This window comes from Alexandromys fortis, unplaced genomic scaffold (assembly GCF_014885135.2).
Source record: "Alexandromys fortis isolate MF-2015 unplaced genomic scaffold, M_Fortis_MF-2015_v1.1 scaffold_243, whole genome shotgun sequence".
In the NCBI taxonomy this organism is placed as follows: Eukaryota; Metazoa; Chordata; class Mammalia; order Rodentia; family Cricetidae; genus Alexandromys; species Alexandromys fortis.
In genome coordinates, this window is record NW_026068121.1 from 614,708 (window position 1) to 627,918 (window position 13,211).

Consider the following 13,211-nt stretch of genomic DNA (forward strand, 5'->3'; position numbering starts at 1 on the left):
GCCTACTCGACTCCGCGAGGCGGTGGGGTGCGCCGGGCTTTTGTCCGCTCGGGCGAAGCTGCTGTTTGTTGATCGACAAAACGACTGTGTGCCTGGGAAAGGAGGGTGTGTTTTTTTTGGGGGGAGGGGGGACGATGGGGCCGGACAAAGGCGGGGCGGGGGCGGGGCGCCGCGTCCCCTTTCCAGGGCACAAAAGATGACAGCGTGGGTGGCCTGGTCCAGCCATCCCTTCGGCACCCCTAAATCCTTGAAAATATAAAGCTCACTCCAAGCCCTTGCTCCTCCCCGCTTGGATTTTTATTCCCTTTAGGGGACACATGCTGTCCCTCCAAACACCCCATCCATCATGCCTTCCAAACTTGACCCCCTCTTGTCCCAGAATCCCTAAATCACTATGTAATCTGCATTTTTTTCAAGTTAAAATAAATAGCGCACGTATCCACTGTTGCAATGGCAGCCTTCTCACCTTGCATCCGTTCCCGGGTCCCTCTGCCTTCAAGTCCTCTTCTCTCTGTAAACCATAAATTGTGCAGTTGCCCGCTTGCATACCCGTCCAGGGCGTCCCCCGGCAGACAGCCCCGTTTCTCCTTCCCAGGAAGCCAGCAGAGTCGGGGACAGCTGGGGATGGATGACTTTCCTACTATTGTAGGAAAGCTGGGGGCTTCTTGGCAGGGTAGGGGTCTGCTGGGGGGGGGGGCTACGGTGCAGCCAGGTACGAGTATGAGGGATTCTGGTCTGTTTGGATCCTGGTTTGCAGATTTGATGGTGTAAGCGGTGCGGTTAGAGCATTGCCGCTCTTGGGCTTCCTCTTGTCCCATCTGTCTGACTGGGGAAGGGGAAAGGATGGCATTGCTTTAATAATTCAGTAACACCTGGGGAAGTGTCTTGCCCGAGTTGCTAGTTTTTTTTTCAGCTAGCGAGAGGGTGGATCCTGTAACATGTTTCAAAAAGCATAAAGAAAGTGTATCTTTCCTTGTGTGCAAGTGGGGATTGCTCAGCCTGCAGCCTGCAGCCTGGTATCTGCACCTTCTTAGGCTCTGAGGATCTTGGTTGCAGAAGGTTCGGGGCCCCGGGATGTCTCTGTGTTGTGTATCTGACAGTCCCTGGGCTGGAGCCTGCTCTGTCCCCAAACAACTCTTGCCTCAAAGTGGGATCATTACGTGGTCTTCAGAGGCTTCCTCCACCAAGAAAGGGTAATCACTCTCTTTAATTCTCCAGTAATTGCTGCCTTCAGCGCCACCAGGAGGGCGTGTCCCCAGCGTTTTCTTTCCCATCCTGCACTAGCAGCAGCCCGCTTTCGTTTTCCCTTTTCCTTTTCTCCAAACCTTGTGGGTACCCCGTATTGAAACTTAGGGGGTCCTTTTGGAAGACACTGGGTGAGTTTCCATGTTCCCCCTGGGAGGGCACAAAGCCTGAGGCAAGAGATTGGGTTGCCCAGATTGCCATTTGGTGTTTGGAGAGAAGTGTCCCTGTGCCAGATGCTCCCTGTGCCTGTGTGAGTTTGTGCGTGCAGACCTGGGAATGTACAGGTCTGAGTACAAGTGGTTTTCTAGTTCTTTCCTCCCAGGGTGATGGCTGCTGACTACATAGAGGGCTCTCTAGAGACTCAGCCACTATCCTGTGGCTATCTGTCCCCAGCCCATATCTTGTCTCCTTCCCGTACCAGGGGCCCTCTATTCTCCCAGCCCACCCAGCCCTGACCTAGACTTCTGGTCCTTGCCCCCCCCCCTGCTGGGCTCTGGCCCCCTTGTTCTTCCTATGTTGTACTGGGAGCCCCAGCACAGGGTAGCCATCTGTCCCTGTGCCACCTGACACCTGTGGGGAGTCACCTGGCCTGTCAGTTGGCAGGTTGTGCAAAGTCTCACTCCAGGGGCTTGGGGCTCATTGGGAGTGCTGGGAGGAGGCTGCTTAGGGCCAACCCAGCACCCACAGACAGTGAGGCCATGCGGGGTGAGGGGTAGAGGTGTGAGCTGTGAGACACTTTCGGATGGTTGTCTAGGGATCTGGAGGTGGGGTGGAGGCTTCAAGGCCTGGTGGCCTTGGGCTTGTCCCTTGCTCCAGAACCAAGGTCAGAGCCTCCAGTCCTCACAGCCTCCTGGGAGCAGGGGGCCGGGAGCAGACTGTAGCAGATGGCCAGTCTCTGGAGAGACCTGTCACTGCAGGGCCTGGGGGTGGAGTGCTGGCCATGTTGGAGTCCCAGAGGTTGAGGTCCCTCCTGCAGGCAGGGAGGTCCTTTCCTGCTCTCTCGAGCATCCTGGCTCCTCCATCAGTAGAGTGGGTGCCCAGCATGCTCCTTTCCTCAGGTGGCCTTGAGGGGCAAGGGCAAGGAGCCAGGAGCTTGAAAACTTTGTGCATTGCCCCGCTGTCCCCACGGGCTCAGTCCACTGTGGCCAGATCACCCCTGAGGTGAGCATTTAGAGTGCTTGGTGTGCAGCTGCTCCTCACCCAAGTCCCTCCACATGAGACCTGGGACCTGGCCTTCAGCCCTGTAGATTCACCTGCCTCTCTGTCCCAGATACACCCCCCGCCCCCCCGTCCACCTTCATTGCTTAGTGATTATTCTGTTTGCGCCCATCTCCCACTGGCTCTGTCTCCAATCCAGGCCTGTGATTGCACGGACAGGATTTGCCTGTGACCAGCCTTGGCACCCCACGCCCATCCTGTGCAGGTCCCACTCTGGCTTCCTTGGCTCTGTTGAATCGGCACTGACACCCCTCCCTTTGCTGTACCCCTTTCTGTTGCTTTGATGAACTTGTTGCTAACTGACTTCTGTTGACTCATTTCTCTAATCTTGGCCTTCTCCTCCACAAGGATGTCCCTGAATTCGTGGGGTGTTCTTACACTGGCTGCTTCAGAGAGGGTGACAGGGACCCAGTGACTTGCTAAGCCTAAGTAGTGTCCAGCCAGGCAGGTCACAGTGGTAAGGAGTGAGGTCCTGACTCTACCTTAATGCCACAAAAACAACTTTGAAATAATAAATTGATTTTTATTTTTTAAAATAATTTATTTAAATTTATCTTATGTTTATTGGTCTGAAGGTGTCAGGTTCCCGGGAACAGGAGTTACAGATAGTTGTGAGCTGCCATGTGGGTGCTGGGAATTGAACCCAGGTCCTCTGGAAGAGTGTACTTCCTTGCTGAGCCATTTCTCCAGCCCCCTATGAATTGATTTTTAAAAAGAAGATGAGTTGGTTTTCCATTCACCCCCACTGGGTGTGGTCTTGGTTGGATAATGTGTTGGGCTCTGTCATTGTCATACCTGCTGTACCCTTCTCAGTGGGACAGGAAAGCATCAGGCATCACTACCTAAAGCCACCCCAGAAAAGTTAAGTCTACTAAACAGTGAAACTGCAGGCCGGGGCTGGACCGGGTGAGTGGAATGCATGCCTAGCATGTGCTCAGCACCGGCTTCCAACTGGTGCGCATCTCAGCGCTCAGGAGGATGGAGAGTTCCAGGCTAGCCTGGGATACATGGAGACCCTGTCTCCAAACACAGCCATAAATCCATGGCTGGGAAAGGGTGGGTGCTGCTGCTGCGGAAGCACAGGCCTGAGCTCAGATGTCAGCTCACATAAGAGCCAGCCACTGCCCAGTGAGCCTGCAGCCCCAGCACAGGGAGGTGGGAACAGAGTTCCAGGGCAGCCAGCCCAGGTAAAATGGTGAGCTCCATACGGCTGGGGTGGGAGTGTGGCTGGGTGGTGCATGCTCGGCTGGCACATACTAGGTCCTGGGTTCATCCAGCCCCAGGTAGATGACAGCAAGGGCTTATTGCCTTTCCTCACTTTGGGTGACAGTTCCTATGGGTCCTGCCTTGGGCCTCGTGGGATCCCCCTCCTCTGGGTGACATGTCATAAGCCCCCAGCCTCTTTCTGAGCCAGTGCCAGTGGCTGTGGGAAAAACTCCATTGCCCCTAGAGGTGGCTTCTGCTGCCGTCTAGCAGGAGAGGTGGATTCCATTGCAGCTCTGGGTGAGGGCCACTCTGGTGCCTGCTATAACCCTGCTTTACTCGTGTTTCCAGATTTCACCTTCGCTGTGTCTGTCTGCTCCCTCCCTTCTCCTCCCCAGTAGTGTCAGCCCCACACAGCTTTGGGGACAAGTCTGTGTTAAGCCATCCATGACCTGTGGACCCTGTGGCCTTTTTTTTAATCTCGGTGTGTGCACGTGTCAGGACTTAGGTGTGGACCCCTGCTTTCACTGTCTCAGGATGCAACCTCTTGCCTCCCAATGCACACACCAGGGCAGCCAGCCCTCCAGCTCTTGTCTCTGCCTCGAAGCTCACATGTCCTTCACCAGGTTTTCTGGGGATTTGAACTCAGCTCTCCACACTTGTACAGCAAACACTTTGACCACTGAAGTATATCTCACTGGTCCCTAGAGAGCTTCCTGCCTCTCCCTCCGCAGTATTGTGATTGCAGGCCTGCTCATTCACGCTGGCTTTGTTAAGATTTCTGGGAAATTAGACTCATGTCCTTGCACAGCAAGTGCTTTATCCTGGCCATCCTAGCCCGGGCTGTCCCTCTTACTGATACTGAGTGCTAGGCTGGTCATCCCTGCATAGCAGAAAAAGAGTTGGTTTGTAAAGCAGGCTGCAGTCACTGTTCTGGTGGCTTTCAAATACAGAAGGAAGCACAGCAGACTGAAGCCTTAACCTCTGGGCCCACCTGCGTGACAGCTGTGTGTCTGGACATGCTACAGGTGGAACCCCAGGGCAGACTCCAGCCGCAGTGCTTTTCCAGGGTAGCTCCTGGCACTGGGTCCCTTCACAGCCAAGACTGGCCCTGTCCTGGGGGATGGGGTGTGGAACCAGGTGATTCCTTGCAAGAGGAGAGGCTATGGGGTTTTTGGTCTCTGGAGTCCCTCTGACCACAGGGCTAGCAGAAGCCTCCCTGGGTGGGGGATGTGCCATGGACTCCTGGGCATGGTGAGAGAAGGGGGACAGCCAGGACTGGGGAGCTCCCCCAAACTCCTATGTCCTCTCCATGAGATTTTTTTTCTTAGTCTCTTCAATTAGAGAGGGTCAGCCATAAGGGGTCCCTGTGTGCCACCACCTCAGAGAGGGTGTGGGCAGAGGGGCAGGAACCATGGCTACTGTGGGAGAGCGCCCCAGGAATTTAGGACCCCTCTTAGGGGTTACTGGTACCTTGGGGACCTAAAGGGATCCCTTGCAGTGCTTTCATGCTGCAGCTAGGAGCCCTAAGATCCCAAGCCAGAGTCACCAGTGGCCTAACTCAGCACAGGGAACCCTTGGGGTTCGGGTCCTCTGCTTCCGCCTGTCCCTGTGGCTCTCTATCAGATGGATTGTCTGCAGCTGGTTGACATGGTTGCCTGGAGTGGCGGCAGCTGGGGTGGCATGCTGTTATGCTGCCGCCGTGTAGTTGGACTGAGTGTGCCTGGGGTAGGTTCCGCGGCAGCCTGTGAGCGGAACCCGATGTGCACAGCTTGTCCTGGCACTGTGGGTGAGCAGGCCAGGGGCAGCTGGCCTGGGAGATGGTCATGGTTTCTTAGAGGTGTGCCCTTGGGGCCATACCTGTCTATCTTGGTTGATGATAGGCAGAGAAAGGAGGAAGGAATGCTGGGGTCATGGCCTTGGAGACGCTGAGAAGCAGACCAGGATGAGGTATGATGCTAGACTGTGGGGTATCTCTTGGTCTCTAGGTCTCCCCAGTACCAAGGCCCCATGGATATAGTCTGTGGGTTTCCCTCTGGAGTGCTCAGCATCACAGGCAGTGTGAGGCCTCCTGCTCCCTCCCCCATGCTGGAAGGATGGCTCAGCAGTTAGACATAGTACTGGGAGGTCTGCTAGCTGCATGACAGTGACCCTGTTGTGACCAGATCTGGCATTTCTGGGTCTTCTTTTACTAACGTGATCCTGCTCTGGGCCCTCGCACGTGACATGTAGGGTGCCACCTCCAGAGTAACTGCCCCAGCCCAAGTTGCTTTAGTAAATGGTTGGTTTTGGATCTAAATGGTTTTTTAAAATAGTATTTATTGTGTGGGGTGGGGTGTTTGCCAGAGCACACGTGTGGAGGTCTGGGGGTCAGGCTTTGTAGCAAGCGCCTTTACCTGCTGAGCCCTCTTGCAAGCCCTTCCATTTCTGAGCCACAGTAGAAGGTGAAAACAGAGCAGGTGAGCCTGGCCTCAGTGTGAGCCTCTAGCAGACACGGCAGTAGTGAACCAAGGGTATCTTACTCCGTGTTGCTTTGTAAAATATTTTTACTTACTTATTTCATGTGTATGGGTGTTTTGTCTGTGCAGTGCCTGCTGAGGCCAGAAGAGGGCGTCAGAACCCAAGAGTTGGCGGTACAGACAGTTGTGAGCTGCCTTGGGGGTTCTGAGAACTGAACCTGGTCCTTTGTCAGGGCATTGGGTGTTCTAACCACTGAGCCATCCCTCCAGCCTGGGGGAGGGAGTAGGAGGCCTCACACTGCCTGCCACGCTGAGCACTCCTGTCTTCATCTGCTGTGCCACGGCCTGAGGGTGGCTGCAGTCACCCAGCTCTGACCAGCTGCCCAGAGGCATGAGGGCGTCTTTCGGGTGACTAGGCTCTAGGCTTGTGCCCTCACACCCCACAAAGTGTGGTATGAAAACCAACTGTGGGGCCCCAGTGACATGGCTCAGCAGGTGAAGGGGTTTGCTGTGAAGCCTGACCAACCAGGTTCAGTTCCCAGGATCCACAGTGTGGACAGAGAACCAGTCCCTGCCAGTTGTCCTCTGACTTCAACATGCATGACTTCCCCCAAAATTAATAAAAATAAATAGTACGGTGGGGAAGAGACAGAAATCTTTAATAAATAAATTAATTAATTAAAAAAAAGAAATATCGGAGGGCAGAATTCACACACGAACCTTGAAGGGCACCCTGGCCATCTAGTAAGGGCCATGTCCCCAAATGCATCAAATGTGTTCCTCAAGTAGGCGTCAGAAGGAGCAGTGAAAACATCAATGTAGAATTCATACCATGCTCTATTCAAGATGTGTGCNGGGGAAGAGACAGAAATCTTTAATAAATAAATTAATTAATTAAAAAAAAGAAATATCGGAGGGCAGAATTCACACACGAACCTTGAAGGGCACCCTGGCCATCTAGTAAGGGCCATGTCCCCAAATGCATCAAATGTGTTCCTCAAGTAGGCGTCAGAAGGAGCAGTGAAAACATCAATGTAGAATTCATACCATGCTCTATTCAAGATGTGTGCCTGCCCCCTGGGCCACACCCACATAGTGAAGTGATTAACATGTGTCAACACAAACAAACCTCAGAAACATTTTGTAACACAGAAAAGAAATCAAAGGACTTCCCCACCACCACCCCATGGATGTTTATGGTTATTGTGCTACTGTGTGAATCTTAGGGAAATATCAACATCAAAGAGAAAAGTATAGTCCAAGAGGGAAAGTGAGGACTGGGTCTTGAGAGGGAATAATAGAGGACAATGCAAAGATTTTTATTGTGATTTTTTTTTTTTTTACATAAGAAATTGGCAAAGAATTAAGTCCTCTTTTAAGGAGGCTTGTACTTCAGACTCTAATACTACTGTGTTGATGCTTCTATATTTTCTGATAGTAAGGAAACATGATTCTGCTTGGCCAGGTGTTCCTGTTCACAGATCTCTATAGATCCATAGGCCTCTTTTAGTATGTTCTTTTACTCTTTGATTAAATATGTTTTAAATACAGATGTCAACAGGGTGTGACAGTCAAACATAGGCATACAGCAAACCCTGGTCAAATCCAATCCATCCTCCTTATACCCAACTACCACCTTTCCCAATCTCTGTAAGCGTTATTTGTACTTCCAGGTTAAACATTTATGACTTTGACATAAAAAAATAAATAAAAAAAATAAAATAAAAATAAATAGTAGCCAGGTGGTGGTGGCACATGCCTTGAGTTCGAGGCCAGCCTGGTTTACAAGGCAAGTTCCAGGACAACCAGGCAGTTACGCAGAGAAACACTGTCTCAAAAAAAAAGGTAAAAATTTATAATATTCAACTTTGTTTTGTTTTGTTTTGAAATGAGCTGCAGAGTTTGTTTCCTGAGATGAGTCCTCATATGTGTGTGTGGCCAGGTGGGATTGGAGGTGAACGGGAGTCACCAGGGGGCACTGAATGGAGCCTCCTGGGCACTGCCCTGCATTGGTGTCCTGCAGGTGATGTGGACAGACGGACCCACATGTAAAGCCCTGGGGCGGTGCTCCCAGAGTGAAGGAGCTGCTGTGTCCAAGGCTCACAGGCTGGGCAGTGTCAAGGCCATGTGGCCCGTGATGGCAGAAGCTTCGGCAGTGCCCTCCACTGCCTCAGGACAGTGTTGAGAGGAGGGGGGGGACCCCTGGGCCGTCAGCATTTCTTGGTCCAAGTCCTGACAGTCAGTGATGTCTCCGACTGCAGGGTGTCTGACCTTCGCTGTGTTTACTTTATTTTCCTGAGCTGTTGGGACGGTCTGCGTCCTCCGTCCTCCTCCGACTCCAGACCTTGTCAGTGATTGACAGGACTGGCAGTGCTTCCTCCTGCTCCTCTGAGGGCTCCGACCTTTGTTCTCAGCGTTTCTACCCATGCCATTGTTGTCTCCTGTGCTCCCCACACTCCTACTTCTGGGTGGCCTGGGCAAGCCATGTCCTGCCCTATGTCTCCTTCACCAGCTGGGACAGTATAGTGATGGTGCCTGCTACGGATGGCCGTGGTGCTGGGCAGGCAGCATCTGTGTGTGTGTGCATGTCCATGTCTGTGTGCGTCCATATATGTGCACATGTCCATGTGCATGTGTGGGTGTCCATGCATCTTTGCATGTGTGTGTGGACCAGATGCCTCTGACCGACCTAGCTGCCCTGCTTTGTCCCTCAACTGGACGAGGCAGTGGCAGGTGAAGGGACCTGACCTAGACCATTGGGCTCAGTGAGCCCAGGGATGGCAGGACATCCAGCTTCATCTTTGGTCCCCCAGACACTGGTTATGGTGTCTGATGCAAGGCTTGCTCATGGGTCAGTAGACAAACACTGGCCAAAGCTGGTACTTAGTAGTCAAGGATGCACCCAGAAGTCAGAGGTGTGTGCAGGAGGCTGTGCTGCTTGTGGAAGGTCTTTCGCTTACAGCGCTGGGTGCTGGGGTGCTGGCAAGGGACAGACAGGTGACTCTCACCAGTCTGATCCCCTCCTCTGAGCTGGCAGTGTTACAGGCCCTGGCTTCCTGCATGGGCAGCCATGTCCATACACCTGTCCATACTCCAGCATTGATTTAGGTTTTTTTTTTTAAAGGTTTATTTATTTATTATGTGTACAGTGTTCTGCCTCCATGTATGCCCGCACGCCAGAGGAAGGTGCCAGATCTCATTACAGATGGTTGTGAGCTTACCATGTGGTTGCTGGGAACTGAACTCAGGACCTTTGGAAGAGCAGCCAGTGCTCTTAACCACTGAGCCATCTCTCCAGCCCCCTTGACTTAGTTTTAATTTGTTTTTTCTGTGTAACTTTTAGTGTGTTTATATTGTATGTATACGTGTATCTATGCCTGTGGAGTGGACTGTGTTTATATTGTATGTATACGTGTATCTATGCCTGTGGAGTGGACTGTGTTTATATTGAATGTGTACATGTATCTGTGCCTGTGGAGTGAGTCCACCTTAGGGCTCCTGGGGCTTGGGGTAAGTGCCTGCCATTTTTTTAAAAACAATTTTGTTTACTTATTTTTTTATTTCATTTTACATTTCAACCACAGTTCTCCCTCCAACCCCTCGTTCTGGAATTCACTCTGTAACCCAGGCTAGTCTCAGACTCACAGAGATTCCCCTGCCTCTGTTTCCCTAGTGCTGGCATTAAAGGTCCACCCAACTGCCTGGCCATTCCTATGTTTGTCCTAGGCAAGTCACCCTGGCCTGATTGGTGTGATTTAGTTACACTGATTATTTGCCTGAGTGAGTGTGTGTGACTGCAAGTGTGTGTTTGCTCATGCGTGTTCATGGCGGTGTCAGTGTGTGGCTGTGTGCTCCTGTACGTGTTCTCTGCCTTAGTCTCTGAGATACGACTTCATGAGCTGGAAGCTAACCCGCCAGACTGGGTTACCACCAGCAAGTAAGACCCGATTATGCCTTTCCACAGCTCTGGGGTCCAGGCACATGAGGGTCACACTGAGTTAGCATTAGCAAGGGATTCAGGAAGGGCTCCTGGGTGTCTTTCTTGAAGTCTCCACATTGGGCACTTTGCCCTTTGCCTGAGCCATCTGTATCTCCGATATTGAGTGCATGCTCCCTCCAGCCTGGGACTCCTGGCCAAGCTGTCGGATCTGTCACTCAGCACTGTCAGACCCTGTTTTGACTTTGTGGTAGCCTGTCAGTAGAAAGAGAACCCGGGGGCCAAGTGGCCCTCATCCTCTTATTCCTTTTCACTGGGAACAGCATTGAGCCTGTGTGGGTTTCATGGCAGGAGAGATGCCACTGTGTCCTTGTAGTGTAGCTGCAGAAGGCCCTGGTGTGGCCCTCTGGGTTCACTCTGTCCTTTATGACCCTTGTTGAGCCAGAGTAGAGCTGTGAGGCCTCACTGTGGCGCCACTCTGGAAAGCCGTGCAGAGAGAAGGCTTCTTCTGCCGCTGTTCTGTGCCCACCTGTCCTCTGCCTTCCCTTTGGAGGTGCGGCACAGGTTCTTCTCCCTGGGTCTCTGGTGACCTCCTCTCCTCCACAATCCCAGTGTGCTGGGCTCCCGAGCCATGTTGCTCTTAGCACAGCTCACCTGCTACCCTGTGGTGGATTCCTGGGTAGTCCTTCCAGCAGCTCCCTTGTGCTGTCTGTCTGAGGGCTGTGCTTGCTTCTCGCGCCTCATCAGCATTGCAAGGGCACCGTGAACACCGCAAGTACAGGCTTGTACCTAGTTCCAAACTGAGGAACATGTCTGTTGTGTAGCTAATCTAGGTGAACATTTTTTTTTCTAAGACAGGTTTCTCTCTCCTGGAACTTGCTCTGTAGACCAGGCTGGCCTCACAGAGATCCGCCTGCCTCTACCTCCCAAGTACTGGGATTAAAGGTGTGCCCACGCCCTGCCTGGCCCTAAAAGGACATTTTATCTATTCACTTTTCTGTCCTTCCATCCACGTTTTTGTCTACCCACCCACCTTTCTACCCCTCACCTTCTCACCCATTTACCCACTCACCCATCCACTCACCCATGCTTGCCCATCCACCCACCCACCCACCCGCCTGTCCGTCCATCCGTCCATCTGTCCATTCACCCACCCACCCATCCATCCACCCATCCGTCCACTCACCCATCCGTCCACCCATCCGTCCATCCACCCATCCGTCCACCCATCTATCTACTTGCCCATCTCCTCCTCTTGCCCTCTTCCTAGCAGCAGTGCTGAGTCCACACCAGGGCCTGCACCTCCCATGGAGAGTCCCTCAGTTGTCAGCTCCTTTGACAAACTTTCTCTGCTGACAATAGGTTTGACTCTATGCACTGAGAACCCCCGGAGGAGTTGTGTTTTCTGTGTTTGTCTTGGGGCTCACAGTTCTGGCTTTTGTGCAAGTTCTGTGGTCATGTCCCCTGTGTTGACCATGCTATTCCCTTGAAATAAAGTCATTTCTTGGGCCTCCTCCTGCCTTCATGGTTTCTGCTTGCTGATGCCGTTGGAATGTGGAAGGTGAACAAGGTCCAGTGTTGGGTCTGTTGGGAAGGCGCATGGTGCAGGTGTCACTGCCCCGCCCAGAGCCCTACAGCTCTCTCTCTCCATGGATCACAGGCTCAGGCTCCTGAACTTCCTGCCTCTGCTGTCAGCAGCTGTGTCCTCTGCCTAGCCTGTGTCCCCAGTGTCTGCAGCGCTACCCTGCCACAGCACAGCGGGTGCAGCTCCCCACGTGCCTGCTGCAAGGGCCTCCTGGGGTCCTGTCCTCCCCCAACGTCCATGTGCAGTTCCCCACCTCGCCAGCAGGGTGAGCTGCTCTTATCCACAGCTCCTGCAGTCTGGACTACAGGGACCCCTTGGCTGGCCAGCACCTTGTCAGAGTAAAGCCGGCTTCCTGTTGGTTTTTGCTGTTCACTCATTTTCTAGGGGAGTTTTGACCTTTCCTTCAACTTTCATTTAGTTCTTAAAAATTGCATTTCTTTATTTCTTTACTTACCCTGTGTGTGTGCCCAAGGGTGGCCCTCCCCAGTGTATGTGGAGAACTCAGGGGACAGCTTGCAGGAGTTGGTCTCCCCTCCCACCAATCAGGGTGCCAGACTTGGCAGCAAGCGCCTTTACTTTCTGAACCATCTCACACTCACCTTTTATTGATTTATTTACTTTATAATTTTTAAATTTTAATATCTAATTAAAGTGTGTGTGTGTGTGTGTGTGTGTGTGTGTGTAGTGCCTGAGGAGAGCGGAGAGGTGTCAGGTTCCCTGGAACTGGAGCTCCAGGTGACTGAGAGACAGCTGACATGGGTGCTGGGACCAGAGGCACATCTGGAAGAGCAGTGTTTAGTTAGCACTGAGCCCCTTGCCAGTCCTCCAACTTTTATTTACTTTAATTTTCTCTCTCTTTCTTTTGTTCTTGCTTTCTGTTTTTTCTTTTTTCTTTTTTTAAAGACAAGGTCTCAGGGTATAGCCCTGGCTCAGACTGAGCTTGAACTCACAGCGATCCTTCTGCATCTTTCTGAGTGCTGAGATTAAAGGTATGCATATGCCTGATAGTTTAAAAAATTTTTTAATTTCACTTTTGCTGTTTTTTGAGACAGGGTCTGGTTATGTAGCTCAGGCTGGCCTCAAACTCATAAATCCCCTGCCTCAGCCCTTGAGAGCTGGGATGACAGGCATGCATCATCCGAGCTACGCCCCAGTCCACTTACAGTCTATCTTCTGTTGCTATAACAATTTCTGGGACCCAGTGTGATTGATTTAAAGAGAAAAGGCAATTCTGGGTCAGCAAGAGAGCTCAGTGGGTAAAGTGCTTGCTGCTGAGCCTGGCTGTGTGATGGCAGGGACCAACATCTGCAGGTGTCCTCTGCCCGCCACACCCATGTGACGACACGCACACTCACAGCAGCTCACCTTCATTCACTCCGCTAAGACATCTGTCTCATAGTCTGCCTGGTTGCCTGTCTCCTCAAGCCTCTGTGTGACTCTTCAGTGGCTTGTGCATTTCTCATTGTGCCCAGGTAGCAGATGCTTATTATAGACCACAGCAGAAACATCAGAATTCAAGGTGGGTGGGGTGAGGGGCGGACAGATGGCTTGTATCCTTCTGGAA

General features: G+C 52.2%; 1 protein-coding gene across 3 annotated transcripts in view; it reads left to right on the forward strand.

The window, feature by feature from the left end:
• The window catches only part of Kdm4b (lysine demethylase 4B), an 80,203-nt gene that overhangs the window by 292 nt on the left and 66,700 nt on the right, over positions 1 to 13,211 (forward strand). The gene's annotated exons all lie outside the window — the stretch shown is intronic.